The sequence below is a fragment of the Microcebus murinus genome, chromosome 18 (assembly GCF_040939455.1).
Source record: "Microcebus murinus isolate Inina chromosome 18, M.murinus_Inina_mat1.0, whole genome shotgun sequence".
NCBI lineage: Eukaryota > Metazoa > Chordata > Mammalia > Primates > Cheirogaleidae > Microcebus > Microcebus murinus.
In genome coordinates this window covers 7,267,807-7,282,808 of record NC_134121.1, presented here as the reverse complement: position 1 = coordinate 7,282,808, position 15,002 = coordinate 7,267,807, and the positions used below count along the sequence as shown (strand labels likewise).

The following is a 15,002-nucleotide window of genomic DNA, read 5'->3' as shown; positions in this document are numbered from 1 at the left end:
TGAGGATCATAGGGTTACCAGAAGGGGAAGAAGAAAACACTCAAGGGTTGGACAAGCTATTTGAAGATATAATAGAGGAAAATTTCCCAGGCCTTGCTAAAAATCTCGATATACAAGTTCAAGAAGCTCAGAGGACCCCTGGGAGATTCAATGCAATCAGGAAGACGTCACAACATGCAGTCATCAGACTGACCAAAGTATCAACTGAAGAGGCCCTTCTAAGAACTGTAAGACGAAAGAAGCAAGTAACATATAAGGTAAAGCCAATTTGAATAACACCAGACTTCTCTACTGAGACTTTATAAGCAGGAGAGACTGGAGCCCCATTCTTACTCTTCTGAAACAAAACAATGTCCAGCCTAGAATCTTATTCCCTGCAAAGCTAAGTTTTGTATATGAAGGAGAAATCAAGACATTCTCAAAGACTGAGGGAATTCACCAAGACAAGACAAGTGCTTCAAGAAGTACTCAAAACAGTGTTACCCACGGATCAGCACAATAAATCCTCACAAATGTAAATCTACTCAAAGCTAAAGATCAAAGCTCAGACACCACAATGGTTCAAGAGAGAAAACAAAGCAAGAAAGTTCAACCCAACATAATGAACAGAAGTTTGCCCCACCTATCAGTTATCTCAATGAATGTGAATGGCTTGAACTCCCCACTCAAGAGACACAGGCTGGACAAATGGATACAAAAACACAAGCCAAGTATCTGCTGCCTTCAGGAAACACATCTAACCTGCAAGGATGCAATTAGAGTAAAGGTAAAGGGGTGGAGAACAATATTTCAAGCAAACGGAAGCCAAAAGAAAGCTGGTATGGCAGTGCTGATTACAGATAACTTAGCTTTTAAATCAACAAAAGTAATAAAAGACAAAGAAGGTCACTATATAATGGTGAAGGGTACAGTTCAATAAGAAGACATAACAATTCTAAATATATATGCACCCAACCTTGGTGCACCCAGATACATAAAGCAAACTCTACTGGATCTAAACAAATGGATAAACAACACCACCATAATAGTCAGAGACTGTAACCCCCCACTGACAGCACAGGACAGATCCTCCAAACAGAAAATCAACAAAGAACTAATGGACTTAAACAGAACCCTAGAACAAATGGGCCTGACTGACATTTATAGGACATTCTAACCCCAAACCACTGAATATACGTTCTTCTCATCAGCTCATGGATCATTCTCTAAGATTGACCACAAAGCACATCTCAAACAATTTAAAAAAACAGAAATTATACCATGTATCTTTTCAGATCACAATGGAATAGAAGTAGACATCAACCCTAACAGGAACCCGCATTTCTACACAAAATTACGGAAAGTAAATAAGCTTATGTGGAATGATCACTTCATAAGTGAGGAAATCAAGATGGAAATCAAAAGATTCTTTGAACTAAAGGACAAAGGAGACACAAGTCACCAAACTTGTGGGACACAGCTAAAGCAGTCCTGAGAGGAAAGTTTATTTCCATAAATGCTTATATCCAAAAATCGAAAATATCACAAATAGACAACCTAATGAATCATCTCAAAGAGCTGGAAAAAGAAGAACAGACTGACTCCAAATGCAGCAGAAGAAGTGAAATCATTAAGATCAAATCAGAACAAAACAAACAGCGAAACCATACGGAAAATTAATAAAACAAAAAGTTGATTCTTTGAAAAAATTGACACACCTTTGGCTAGACTAACGAAAGGCAGAAAAGAAAAATCTCTAATAAGCTCCATCAGGAACAATAAAGGAGAAATTACAACTTATGCCCTGGAGATACAAGATATAATTTATGAATACTACAGAAACCTCTATGCACACAAACTGGAAAATGTGGAGGAAATGGACAATTTCTTAGAAACACACAGCCTCCCTAGGCTCAACCAGGAATAAATAGAATTCCTGAACAGACCAATATCAAGTACTGAAATTGAAACAGCAATAAAAAACCCTCCGTGGATTGTGCGGGGGGAGATGTAGCAGCCTCTTCTCCAAACCACCCCTTTGCCTCCGGACTTCTCTGGGGCCAGCAGCCGCCTGAGCAGGGGCCAGGGGCCGCGGGCTCAGCCGACGACCATGGGCTCCGTGTCCAACCAGCAGTTTGCAGGTGGCTGCGCCAAGGCGGCAGAGGAGGCGCCCGAGGACGTGGCCCGGGCTGCGGACGAGCCGCAGTTGCTCCATGGTGCTGGCATCTGTAAGTAGTTCAACGTGCGCATGGGGTTCGGCTTCCTGTCCATGACCGCCCGCGCCGGGGTCGCCCTCGACCCCCTGTGGACGTCTTTGTGCACCAGAGTAAGCTGCACATGGAAGGCTTCCGGAGCCTGAAGGAGGGTGAGGCAGTTGAGTTCACCTTTAAGAAGTCTGCCAAGGGCCTGGAATCTGTCCCAGTCACTGGACCTGGTGGGGTGTTCTGTATCGGGAGTGAGAGGTGGCCACAGGGGAAGAGCATGCAGAAGCGCAGATCAAAGGGAGACACGAGCTACGACCGTGGAGGTCTAGACCATCATGCTAAGGAATGCAAGCTGCCACCCCAGCCCAAGAAGTGCCACTTCTCCCAGAGCATCAGCCACATGGTAGCCTCGTGTCCACTGAAGGCCCAGCAGGCCCCTAGCACAGGGAAAGCCAGCCTACTTTCGGGAGGAAGAAGAAGAGATCCACAGCCCTGCCCTGCTCCCAGAGCCCCAGAATTGAGCCATAGTGGGTGGGGGTGGGGGCTATTCCTTTGCTATCAGGAAGTTTCAATGAGCAGCAGAGTGGAGAAAGTGGGGATAGGGTGGGTTGGTGGTGGTTGGCACTGCCATGTATCTCAGGCCAGGTTCATGGCATCACCCCTTCTTCCTTCTTGGTGGGGGGAAAGGATGAAGCAAAGGAACCCTACCCATGCTCTATCCAAATGCAAGGGAGGACTTTATGGGGAAATCACCCTAGAACCTGAATGCTTTATCTGAGACTCCATCCCCGAATCTCTAGCTTTTGAATGTGGCCTGGATAGGAAGTTGTTTTCCTTTTAAAGGAGGATATGTAATAATATAATGCCCATGCCAGAGTGAAACGATTAAGTACAAGACCGGACTAATGGACCCCACCCATAAGCCACTACATTCTGTGGGAGGGAATCTCAGGAGTAAGGCAGGGTTTTTTCCATATCTTGTATTCTTATACCCATTCTTGAGATAGGGTGCTGGGAACTGTCCCAAGTGATGGGTAGTGATGACAGGCAGAAAGGGTGGTTGGGGGAACAGCTGCAGACCTGCTGCTCCTAAGCTCACTCCCACCCCATTCTGGGCCAATGTGATTTTATTTATTTGCTCCCTTGGATAACTGCACCTTGGGTCCCACTTTCTCCAGGATGCCAACTGCACTAGCTATGTGCGAATGATGTATCTTGTGCATTTTAACTTTTTTTTCTTAATATAAATATTCTGGTTTTGTATTTTTGTATATTTTAATCTAAGGCCCTCATTCCTGCACTGTGTTCTCAGGTACATGAGCAATCTCAGGGATAAGTTCGGCAGCATCTCCAGGTCTGCACAGCAGGAATGGTTTTTGTTGTTTTTATCACCATAGAGAGCAACTATTTGGAGTGCACAGCCTATTGAACTACCTCATTTTTGCCAATTAGAGCTGTCTTTTCTGCCATAGTATCTACTTGAAACCCCTTCCACCTTGAAAACGTTTCATGGGAGACTAGGTTCTAACTGGGTTGCCCCATGACTTGATCGCCTTCTACTGGAAGATTAGAAATTAGTCTAAACAGGAAAAGGTGCTGCAGAGAGGTTAGGAAAGGCAGGGCTAGGTGGAAGGCCCAGAGAGGAAGTCAAGGTTAGGTGAGGGTTGTCTAATCCTAGGGCACAGGACATGCTTTACATACTCGATCCATCCTTCACTGGGTTTGGCTAGACCTACTCATGCACAACAGAGTGTATGTGTGTTTTTGTAAAAACTGTGAGTTAGTAAGGATAAGTTTTAAGACCAATACCCCTGTACTCATCCTATGCTGTTGAGGGATGGATATATGAATTGAGGACTAAAATCCTTAACCTTTCAAATGTCTTAGGTTCCAGGGAGACCCATAAACGAGGGCCTTTTGTGGTGCCCTGAGCCAGTGTCCTGCCCTGCTGCAGTAGTCATTAATAGTGTCATGGTAGCTGAAGGAGCAAAAGGGGGTTTCGTTTACATGCTGTGAGATCACCGCAAACCTACCTCACTGTGTTGAGACGGGACAAATGCAATAGAATGCATTGGGTGGTGTGTGTCTGCTCCTCGGTTCTTGTCTCCCCTGAATGCTGCCCCCCTCTAGTTATTGTATTTGTCTGGGCTTTGTAGGACTTTACTGAGTTGGTGATTGCTAGGTGGCCTAGTTTGTGTAAATATAATGTGTTGGTTTTCATGTTCTTTTGGGGTTTTATTGTTTACAAACTTCTTTTTGTATTGAGAGAAAAATAGCCAAAGCATCTTTGACAGAAGGTTCTGCACCAGGCAAAAGGATCTGAAACATTAGTGTGGGGAGGGCCTCTTCTTCAAGTGGGGATCTTGAACACCAACCTTTTTCTTTTGTGTTCCCCATGCCCTGTTTCCTGTTTTCCACCAGATCTTCTGTCCTAAAAACTTGTCTCCTACCCTACCCTCTTTCCCATCCCCCCCAAAAGGAAACCTACACACCCACACACATAATGCATTTAATTCTTGGGATGCCTCCACAACTCTTCAATGATTTATGCAAAAATCCTGAGGAAGCTAGGAACCCTCCATCCCTTGTTCCCAACCTCTTAAGTCAAGACCATTTCTTGATGGTGATTCATGCCAAACACTTGAAACAACTGCTGTATTTTGGATGGATCAAACCTACTTAATCTGTAATCTGAAAGTAGAGAGACGCAATTGGGGGCCTTCCATATAGAAAGTGAGGGCAGGAGACCAAGAAAGGGATTATGAATGTATATCCAAGTCACTCAGGAAATTTTATTATACAGGTGCAAGAAACTTATGTCAAAGTGGCCACAAGATTGTTTAATAGGAGATGGACGAATGTAACTCCATGTTTACTGCTAGAAACCAAAGCTTTGTGTGAAATCTTGAATTTATGGGGAGGGAGGGTAGGAAAGCCTGTACTTGTCTGTTCTTTTCCTGATCCCTTCCCCTTATTCCTGAACTGCAGGAGACTGAGCCCCCTTGGGCTTTGGTGACCCCATCCTGGGGTATGTTTATTTGATAGTTGATTTTGCTGTACTGGGTACTTCCTTTCCCATTTTCTAATCATTTTGTAGCACACACGGTGACTATTTTCCCTTCCTTTCTACTTTCCCTGGGAAAATGCAATGAATAAATAAAGACTTATTGGTATTGAAAAAAAAAAAAACCCTCCCTGGCCAGGCGAGGTGGCTCATGCCTGTAATCCTAGCACTCTGGGAGGCCGAGGCAGGAGGATTACTCAAGGTCAGGAGTTCAAAATCAGCCTGAGCAAGAGCGAAACCCCATCTCTACCAAAAATAGAAAGAAATTAATTGGCCAACTAAAAATATGTAGAAAAAATTAGCCGGGCATGGTGGTGCATGCCTGTAGTCCCAGCTACTCGGGAGGCTGAGGCAGGAGGATCACTTGAGCCCAGGAGTTTGAGGTTGCTGTGAGCTAGGCTGATGCCACGGCACTCTAGCGAGGGCGACAGAGTAAGACTCAATATCAAAAACAACAACAACAAAAAAACCAACAACCCTTTCTAAAAAGAAAAGTCCTGGACTAGATGGTTTCACAACTGAATTTTTAGCACACCTACAAAGAAAAACTGGTGCCTATCCTGCAAAAATTATTCCACATCATCGAGAAAGATGAAAGCCTCCCCAACAAATTTTATGAAGCAAACATAACCCTGATACCAAAACCAGGAAAAGATGCAACAAAAAAAGAGAACTACAGACCAATATCCCTTATGAATATAGATACAAAAATTCTCAACAAAATCCTAGCCAATTGAATCCAAGTGCTTGTCACGAAAATAATCCATCACAACCAAGTGGGCTTCATTCCAGGGATGCAGGCATGGTTCAACATACGCAAATCTATAAATGTAATTCACCACATAAACTGAAGCAAAAACAAAGAACATATGATCCTCTCAATAGACACAGAGAAAGCATTTGACAAAATTCAACACCCTTTTATGATAAGAACACTCAACAAAATAGGCATAGACGGGGCTTACCTAAAAATGATACAAGCCATATATGACAAACCCACAGCCAATATCATATTGAATGGGGAAAAATTGAAAGCATTCCCACTTAGAACTGGAGCAAGACAAGGTTGCCCACTATCTCCACTTCTATTCAACATAGTGCTGGAAGTCCTTGCTACAGCAATCAGACAAGAGAGCGGAATTAAGGGCGTCCAAATGGGAGCAGAAGAGATCAAAGTCTCACTCTTTGCTGATGACATGATATTACACCTAGAAAACCCCAAGGATTCAACCAAGAGACTCCTTGAATTGATAAATAAATTTGGTAAAGTCTCAGGATACAAAATCAACACACAGAAATCAGAGGCATTCATATATGCCAACAACAGTAAAAGTGAGAACCAAATCAAAGACTCAATTCCCTTCAAAATAGCAACAAAGAAAATAAAGTACCTAGGGATATATTTAACTAAGGAGGTAAAAGACCTCTACAGGGAGAACTGTGAAACACTGCAGAAGGAAATAGCAGAGGATGTAAACAGGTGGAAGAATATACCATGCTCATGGGTCTGCAGAATCAACATTGTTAAAATGTCTATACTACCCAAAGTGGCCTACAGAATTAACACAACCCCTATCAAAATACCATTATCATTTTTCACAGATATAGAAAAAATAATTTTACGCTTCATATGGAACCAGAGAAGACCCCATATAGCAAAATCAATCCTAGGCAATAAAAATAAAATAGGAGGTATCAATTTACCAGACTTCAAACTATACTACAAGGCTATAGTCATTAAAACAGCTTGTGATTGGCACAAGAACAGGGACATTGACCAGTGGAACAGAACAGAGAACCCAGATATAAAACCATCCTCATATAGTCAACTAATCTTCGACAAAGCAGACAAAAACATACACTGGAAAAGAATCCTTATTCAATAAATGGTGCTGGGAAACCTGGATAGCCACATGTAGAAGACTGAAACAGGACCCAACCTTTCACCTCTCATAAAAATCAACTCACGCTGGGTAACAGAATTGAACCTTAGGTGTGAAACTATTAGAATTCTAGAGGAAAATGTTAGAAATACTCTTCTAGACATTGGCCTAGGCAAAGAATATATGAAAAAGACCCCAAAGGCAATCACAACAGCAACAAATAAATGGGACCTGATCAAATTAAAAAGCTTCTGCACAACCAAAAAAACTGTCAAGAGAACAAACATATAACCCACAGATTGGGAGAAAATTTTCACAAGCTACACATCCTATAAAGGGCTGATAACCAGAATTTATTTAGAACTCAGGAAAATCAGCAAGGAAAAATCAAACAACCCTATAAAAAAATGGGCAAAGCTCATGAACAGAAACTTCTCAAAAGAAGACAGAATAATGGCCAATAAACATATGAAAAAAACATCTCTAATCATCAGGGAAACACAAATCAAAACCACAATGAGATATCACTTAACCCCAGTGAGAATGGCCTTTATCCAAAAGTCCCCAAACAACAAATGCTGGCGTGGATGCGGAGAGAGAGGAACACTCCTACACTGCTGGTGGGACTGCAAACTAGTTCAACCTCTATGGAAAGCAATACGGAGATACCTTAAAGCGATACAAGTAGATCTACCATTTGATTCAGCAATTCCACTACTGGGCATCTACCCAAAAGATCAAAAGTCACTTTATGAAAAAGACACCTGCACTTGAATGTTTATGGCAGCACAATTCACAATTGCGAAGTCATGGAAACAACCCAAGTGCCCATCAATTCATGAGTGGATTAATAAAATGTGGTATATGTATACCATGGAAGACTATTTCGCTTTAAGGAACAATGGTGATATAGCACCTCTTGTATTTTCTTGGATGCAGCTGGAACCCATTCTACTAAGTGAAGTATCTCAAGAATGGAAAAACAAGCACCACATGTACTCACCAGCAAATTCGGATTAACGGACCAACACCTAAGTGGACATATAGGAACATTTATCGTGTGCAGGTGTGAGGGAGGATGAGGGGATGGGTTTATGCAAACACACGAGTAAGATGTGCAACGTTTGGGGGATGGTCACGCTTGAATCTCTGATTCCAGGGGTGAGGGTGGGCAGGGGCAATATAGGTAACCTTAACATTGGTACCCCCATAATATGCTGAAATAAAGAAAAAATAAAAAAAAAATTTAAAAAAGGAACAGAAACAATATTGAAAAACGTAACTAGAAAATTTGGCTGAATGAAAGACATTATTTCGTAATTACTCTAATTACCTGTGTTCCCGAGCTTATGTCGCAGTTAAGGGTGTGAGCAATGCAATATAGTAGAAGCCTTTCGACCAGGGAAATCTCATAGGTTAAAAACGACTCGTTGAAGTTTTAATTTCTCTTATTATGAAAGTTGTTTCTCATGTGTTTAAAAGTAATTTATATTTCATTTTTGCGAACTGTTTTGTCCCTTACCTGTTTTCTATTGTGTTACTGGTGTTTTTGTTTTGTCTTTCAGAAGCTTGCTCCTCGGTGGCTCGTTTCCGACGTGCGGGTTGTGAGAATCCAGCGCTCTTCTCCGCAGGCGGAGGCGCGGGCGGCGGCGCCCTCTCCCGCCATCCGCGCGGGAAACCGGCCGGCCGCCGCGACCCCCGACCTGGGGTCAGGCCGACGCGGGCGCCGCGAGGCCGGGGAGGGCTGGCTGGGGGCTTTCGCGCTCTTTGGCCCTCCGCATCCTGGCCGTTTCCTTACCTAAGTCTTTTATTTTTCGCACGAACTTCGGGCCAAGCCGAAAAGGAGCGGGACCGGGCGGAGGCCTTGAGGGCGCGGTCGGCGCCCGCTGGGAAGGGCCGGCGGCAGGGGCGGGGCGAGCCCTGCGGCGCGGCGTCTCCACGCTCCGACCCGGACCCAGGGAAGGCGGGGGCCCGCCCGCCAGGCCCGAGCGCGCCTAGGAAGCCCCGAGCAGAGCGCGGCAGAGAGCGACCGACCGGGGCGCCTGTCCCCCAGGAGCGCCTGTCCCCACAGAGATGATTGGAGGGGAAAAGGACTGCGATCACATTTAGGAAGTGGCTTTCTAACTAAGAATAAAAACAGAATGCTCTGAGCTTCCCGCCCCCCAGTTATAAAACTAACATTTATTTTTGAAAATGTAAACATTTTGAAAATTATAGAAAAGCGTAATAAAAATTAAAATCAATAATCCCACCGCTCACTGTAAGCAGTTTGATGTATTTTCTTTCCAGATTTCCTTCCGCCCAGGTATGCACAAGTGTCCACCTGTTGTATTCGAGATTCGCAGGGCCCCGGGACAGAGAGTCACCGAGGCTGTAATTATCAAAAGGAGTTTTATTGTCTAGCTCGAGCTAGGGCCCGAGCCCCCAGAGTGCCAGCGCAGTGGCCTCTTCTCCGGGCAGGGACCCTCCTTTGTGTGTTAGGCCCCCTTTTATAACTCAGTTGTTTACACACTGGTCGTGCATCCGCCCCCACAGTGATTCTTACTTCATCCTGCCCCTGATAGGCCCTAACCTGTTCCGGGTCCTAGCTGAGAGACTCCGGTTTCTGCATTCTTTGTCTTTTTCCTCTGCATCCCGTAATGTACTCATAATGCCCTGCTGTTAGCAAACAAGCAGTAAACAGAAGCTGGAAGGTGTCCATTGTCCTTATAGCCCAGTATCTTACACACCTATGTGTGTTAAACCTTTCTTACCGTATAGCACAGTGACGGAAAACTGCACAGAGTGAAAATATAGGTTGATGAGTTATCACAAAGGGAACACACTTGTCACCACCAGCGGGGTCAAGGGACAGGATCCCCAAATCCCCAGGTGTCAACCCCCACTGCCTTCCTCCCCACACAGCAGCCGCTCTCCTGACTCTAGGGCGCCTCTTCTTCGCTTTTTACAGTGTCATCACACGCACAAGGACATACATACGTACACACACATGCATATTTACAATGGCTAGGATGAATGTGCATCCATAAACATTTTAGTTTTGCCTAATGTGTAGTCACTTTTAATCTGGTGGTTCCCACATTGTCTACTTTTCTCTCACATGCTCCTCCTCCCCTCCCCACAACGAAGCCAGGTGCCCTGCGTAGCGTGGGTCAGGAGGCGCCGGAGGTCAGTATGTCTTACCCGGTGAGGTTAACCTCAATCATTCAGTTAACGTCATTCATTAAGTCATTCATTTATTTTCATCAATACAGACCAATGGATATTTTAAATTCACAGACTACCATTTTTTATATTGTTGTTGAAGATGTTCCAACTTCAGCTGTCATAAGCTCCTTCAGGTTGGCTCATGTGTCCTTTTGACCTGCCACCATCCTCATCTTAACACTTCCTTACTTTGTGGCACAAAATGTTCCAGGCTCACTTTGCGTTTTCCCTGCCCCAGCCCTAGAATCAACCATTTCTCTAAGGGGCACTGTTTCCTGTTGTTAGATTGTGGTGTTTAGAAACAAAAATCTGGGCATTAGGTGTGCTCATTGCAATGTGGTATCAGTCCTCTTTTCTTTATTAGTGACTTCTCTGCAGTGAGAAACCCAGATCTCAGTAACTATAATATATAATATATACTTATTATGAAGTATAATATTCCTATTTAAATAAAATAATTGAAACTAATCGGGGTGTGTTTGTGTGTTTGTGTATGTGTGGTATGTGAACCTGAAATGGAACCTAAAAGTAACAAACAAGCTAACTGTATTGCAAATGAATAACAACCAAGAGTGAAGGGCTTGGGGAAGAAAAGAACTAACCTAGATAACTTTGCAAGACAATATTTGACTGTAAACTTAAAGACAAAAGCTAAAGACATAAAAAACTGTACACATATAATGTAATCCTCTTAGTAAATCTTTTCTGTCAGGGATATGGGCTAATAATTCTGAAACACACATATGTATATATAAATACATACATATACATATATATATTTATAATGGCTATTATGAATAATGCTACTAGGAACATTTGTGTCCATGTTGTGTGAACATGTTTCTGTTCTTTTGGATAGATAACTAAGAGTGAAATTGGAGTCAGATGGTAAAGAGTCAGATGGTAACTCTTAGGGGCCATATGTTTACCTTTGTGAGGAGCTATAAGACTGCCTGTCAAAGTGGTTGCACCATTTTACAGTGTCACCAACATTAGTGTTGCAAATTTTCCACATCCTCACCAACACTTACTATTTTTCATCTTTTTAATTATAGCCATTCTAGTGGGTATGATGTGGTATATCATTGGGTTTTGATTTGTATTTTCCTAACAAGTAATGACTTTGAACATATTTTGTGCTCTTTGACCATTTGTGTATCTTCTTTGAAAAAATGTCTCTTCAAATCCTTTGCCCATTTAAAAAATTGGATTGACTTTTTATTGTTGAGTTGTAGGAGTTCTGTATATATTCTAGATACAAGTCCTTTATCAGACTTTTGGATTACAAATATTTTTTATCCATTTGTGGGTTGTTGTTTCACATTTTTGATGACATGGTTTGAAGCACAAAACTTTTTAATTTTGATGAAGTCCAATTTATCTATATTTTCTTTTGTCACTTGTGCTTTTTGTGTCATATTGAAGAAATCATTGCCTGTTCCAATGATAGTCCTGTGTTTCTTCTAAGAGTTTTATAGTTTTAGCTCCTATATTTGTCTAGTCCATTTTGAGTTAATTCTTATATATGGTATGAGGTAGGGATCTAATTTAATTTTTTTTTGCATATGGATATCCAGTTATCCCAGAGCCACTTATTGAAAAGTCTATTCTTTCTCCATTGAATTGTCTTCTCGCTCATTGAAAAGCAATTTGCTTCTTATGATATTTTTCTTTTTTTTATGATAAAATATACATAAGATTTACCAGTTTAATGTTTTTAAGTAAAGTTCTGTGGCGTTAAATACATTTACACTGTTGTGCAACTATCTCCAGAACTTTATAATCTTTCCCAACTAAAATTCTACCATTAATAATAACAGCTTATTCCTCCCTGTCCTCAGCCTCTGGAAACAACCATTAGACTTTGTCTCTATCACTTTCAATAGTCTAGGAACCTCTTATAAGTGGAATCATATAAATATTTGTCCTTTTAGGACTAGCTTATTTTACTTAACATAATGTCTTCAAGGTTAATCCATGTTGTAGTATGTGTCAAGATTTCTTTCCTTTTTAAAGCTGAATAATATTCCATTGTATGTATATAACAAATTTTATTTACTCACTTATCCATTGATGGACATTTGGATTGCTTCCACCTTTTGGCTATTATGATAATGCTGCCATAAACATTGGTGCACAAATATCTGTTTGCATCTCTGTTTTCAATTTTATTGATTATATACCCAGAAGTAGAATTGCTGTTTCATATGATTTTTCTAAGTTTAATTTTTTTTTAGGAATCACCATACTGTTTTAAAAAGCGATTGTAGCATTTTACACTCCCACCAGAAATGCATGAGGCTTTCAAATTCTTCACATCCTCACCAACACTTGTTATTTTCTGGCTTTTAAAAAACATTTATAGCAGCCATTCCAATGAGTGTGAAGTGGCATCTAATTATGGTTTTGATTTACATTTCCCTAATGACTAATAATGTTAAACATTCATGTGCTTATTGGCCATTTATGTATCTTCTTTGATAAATGCTTATTCATGTCTATTGCCTACTTTCATTTATTGATATTTATAATTTACAAATAAAATTATATATATTTATGGTGTACATGACATTTTGATATAAATTGTGAAACGACTAAATCAAGCTAATTAACATGTGCATCACCTCACATATATTTTTTGTGATGAGAACACTTAAAATCTACTTTCTTAGCAATTTTCATGCATACAATAATATATTGTTATTCAGTACAGTCACCATGACGTATGATAGATCTCCTAAAATTATTCCTTCTGAACTTAAATTTTATACCCTTTGACCAATATCTTCCCAATATTTTCCCACACACAGTCTCTGGTAACACCATTCTACTCTCTACTTCTGTAAGTTAAACTTTTTTAGCCGGGCGCGGTGGCTCATGCCTGTAATCCTAGCACTCTGGGAGGCCGAGGCAGGCAGATTGCTCGAGGTCAGGAGTTCAAAACCAGCCTGAGCAAGAGCGAGACCCCGTCTCTACTATCAATAGAAAGAAATTAATTGGCCAACTAGTATATATAGAAAAAATTAGCCGGGCATGGTGGCGCATGCCTGTAGTCCCAGCTACTCGGGAGGCTGAGGCAGGAGGATCGCCTGAGCCCAGGAGTTTGAGGTTGCTGTGAGCTAGGCTGACGCCACGGCACTCACTCTAGCCTGGGCAACAGAGTGAGACTCTGTCTCAAAAAAAAAAAAAACAAACAAAAAACAAAAAAAAGTTTTTTAGATTCCACATATAAGTGGGATCATGCAGTATTTGTCTTTCCTTCCTGGCTTATTTCACTCAACATAATGTTCTCCAGATTCATCCATGTTATTGTAAATGACAGGATTTCCTTCTTTTTAAAGGCTGAATAATATTCTGTTGTGTGTATGTGCACATATATATTTATCAATTCTTCCATTGATGGACACTTTGATTGTTTTCATATCTTGCCTATTGTGAACAATGCTGCAATGCACATAGGAATACAGATATCTATATGAGGTGGTAATTTAATTTCATTACCTTCTGGGTATATACCCAGAAGTCAGATTGCTGGATCACATGGTAGTTCTATTTTTAATATTTTCAGAAAACTCCATGCTGTTTTTCATAATGGCTGTGCTAATTTACTTTTCCACCACAATGTACAAGTGTTCCCTTTTCTCCACATCCTAGCCAACACTTGTTATCCTTCATCTTTTTGATAACAGCCATTCTAACAGGGATGGGATAATATCTTGTGATGTTAATTTGCATTTCCCTGATGATTAGTGACATCGAGCATTTGTATGTCTTCTTTTAAAACATGTCTATTCGAGTTTTATGCCCATTTTTAATTAGGTTATTTGTTTTATTATGATTGAGTTGTTTCAGTTCCTTACATATTTTGGATATTAAGCCCTAATCATATGCATGGTTTGCAAATATTTTCTCCCACTCCATAGATTGTCTTTTCATTCTGTTGCTTGTTTTCTTGGCTGTGCAGGAGCTTTTTAGTTTGATGTAATCCCATTTGTCTATTTTTGCTTTTGTTGCCTGTGGTTCTAAGGTCATACACAAAAAATCATTGCTCAGAATGTCATGAAGCTTTTCCACTTTGAAGAAACCTGGCTGAGAATTTCCTCACACTGATGAAAGACATAGTCTTTCTCAAGATTTCAAGAAGCTCTCAAGATCTCTAGAAGTCTCAAGAAGCTCTACAAATCTTAAGTATGATTTAAAAACAAAAACACTTTCACAGGTAGGCACACTAAAGTACGACTTATGAAAACTAATGACAAAGAGAAAATCAGAAAAGCAGCTACAGAAAAAGAAAAACAGGACTTATAGTAGGCTTTTTAGTGGAAGCTCTGGAAGCTGAAGACAATGGATGTCATTCTATTTTAGATGCTTTAACCCGCCCCACCCCCCAAATGCCAGTTTAGAACTCTAATCCAAGTGAAATTATCCTCCCAAATGAATATAAGGATCTGAAAAGCATATATAATCCACTGGAATACTATGATAAAATGTCAAAAGAGTTAATCAGGCAGAAGGAAAATTATCGTAATTGGAACAAGGAACTTTAGGAAAAAAATTAAGAGCACCAGAATACCTAAATATGTGAGTAAATATAAACAAACATTACTTAAAAAATAAAATAATATCTTTTAGAGTTTAAAATATACATAGAAATAAAATATATGA

General features: G+C 40.9%; 1 pseudogene; it reads left to right on the top strand.

Annotated features, from left to right (window-relative positions):
* Window positions 1-2,089: 2,089 nt before the first annotated feature.
* Window positions 2,090-2,704, top strand: LOC142861852 (protein lin-28 homolog A pseudogene; annotated as a pseudogene).
* The last annotated feature ends 12,298 nt before the right edge of the window (window positions 2,705-15,002 follow it).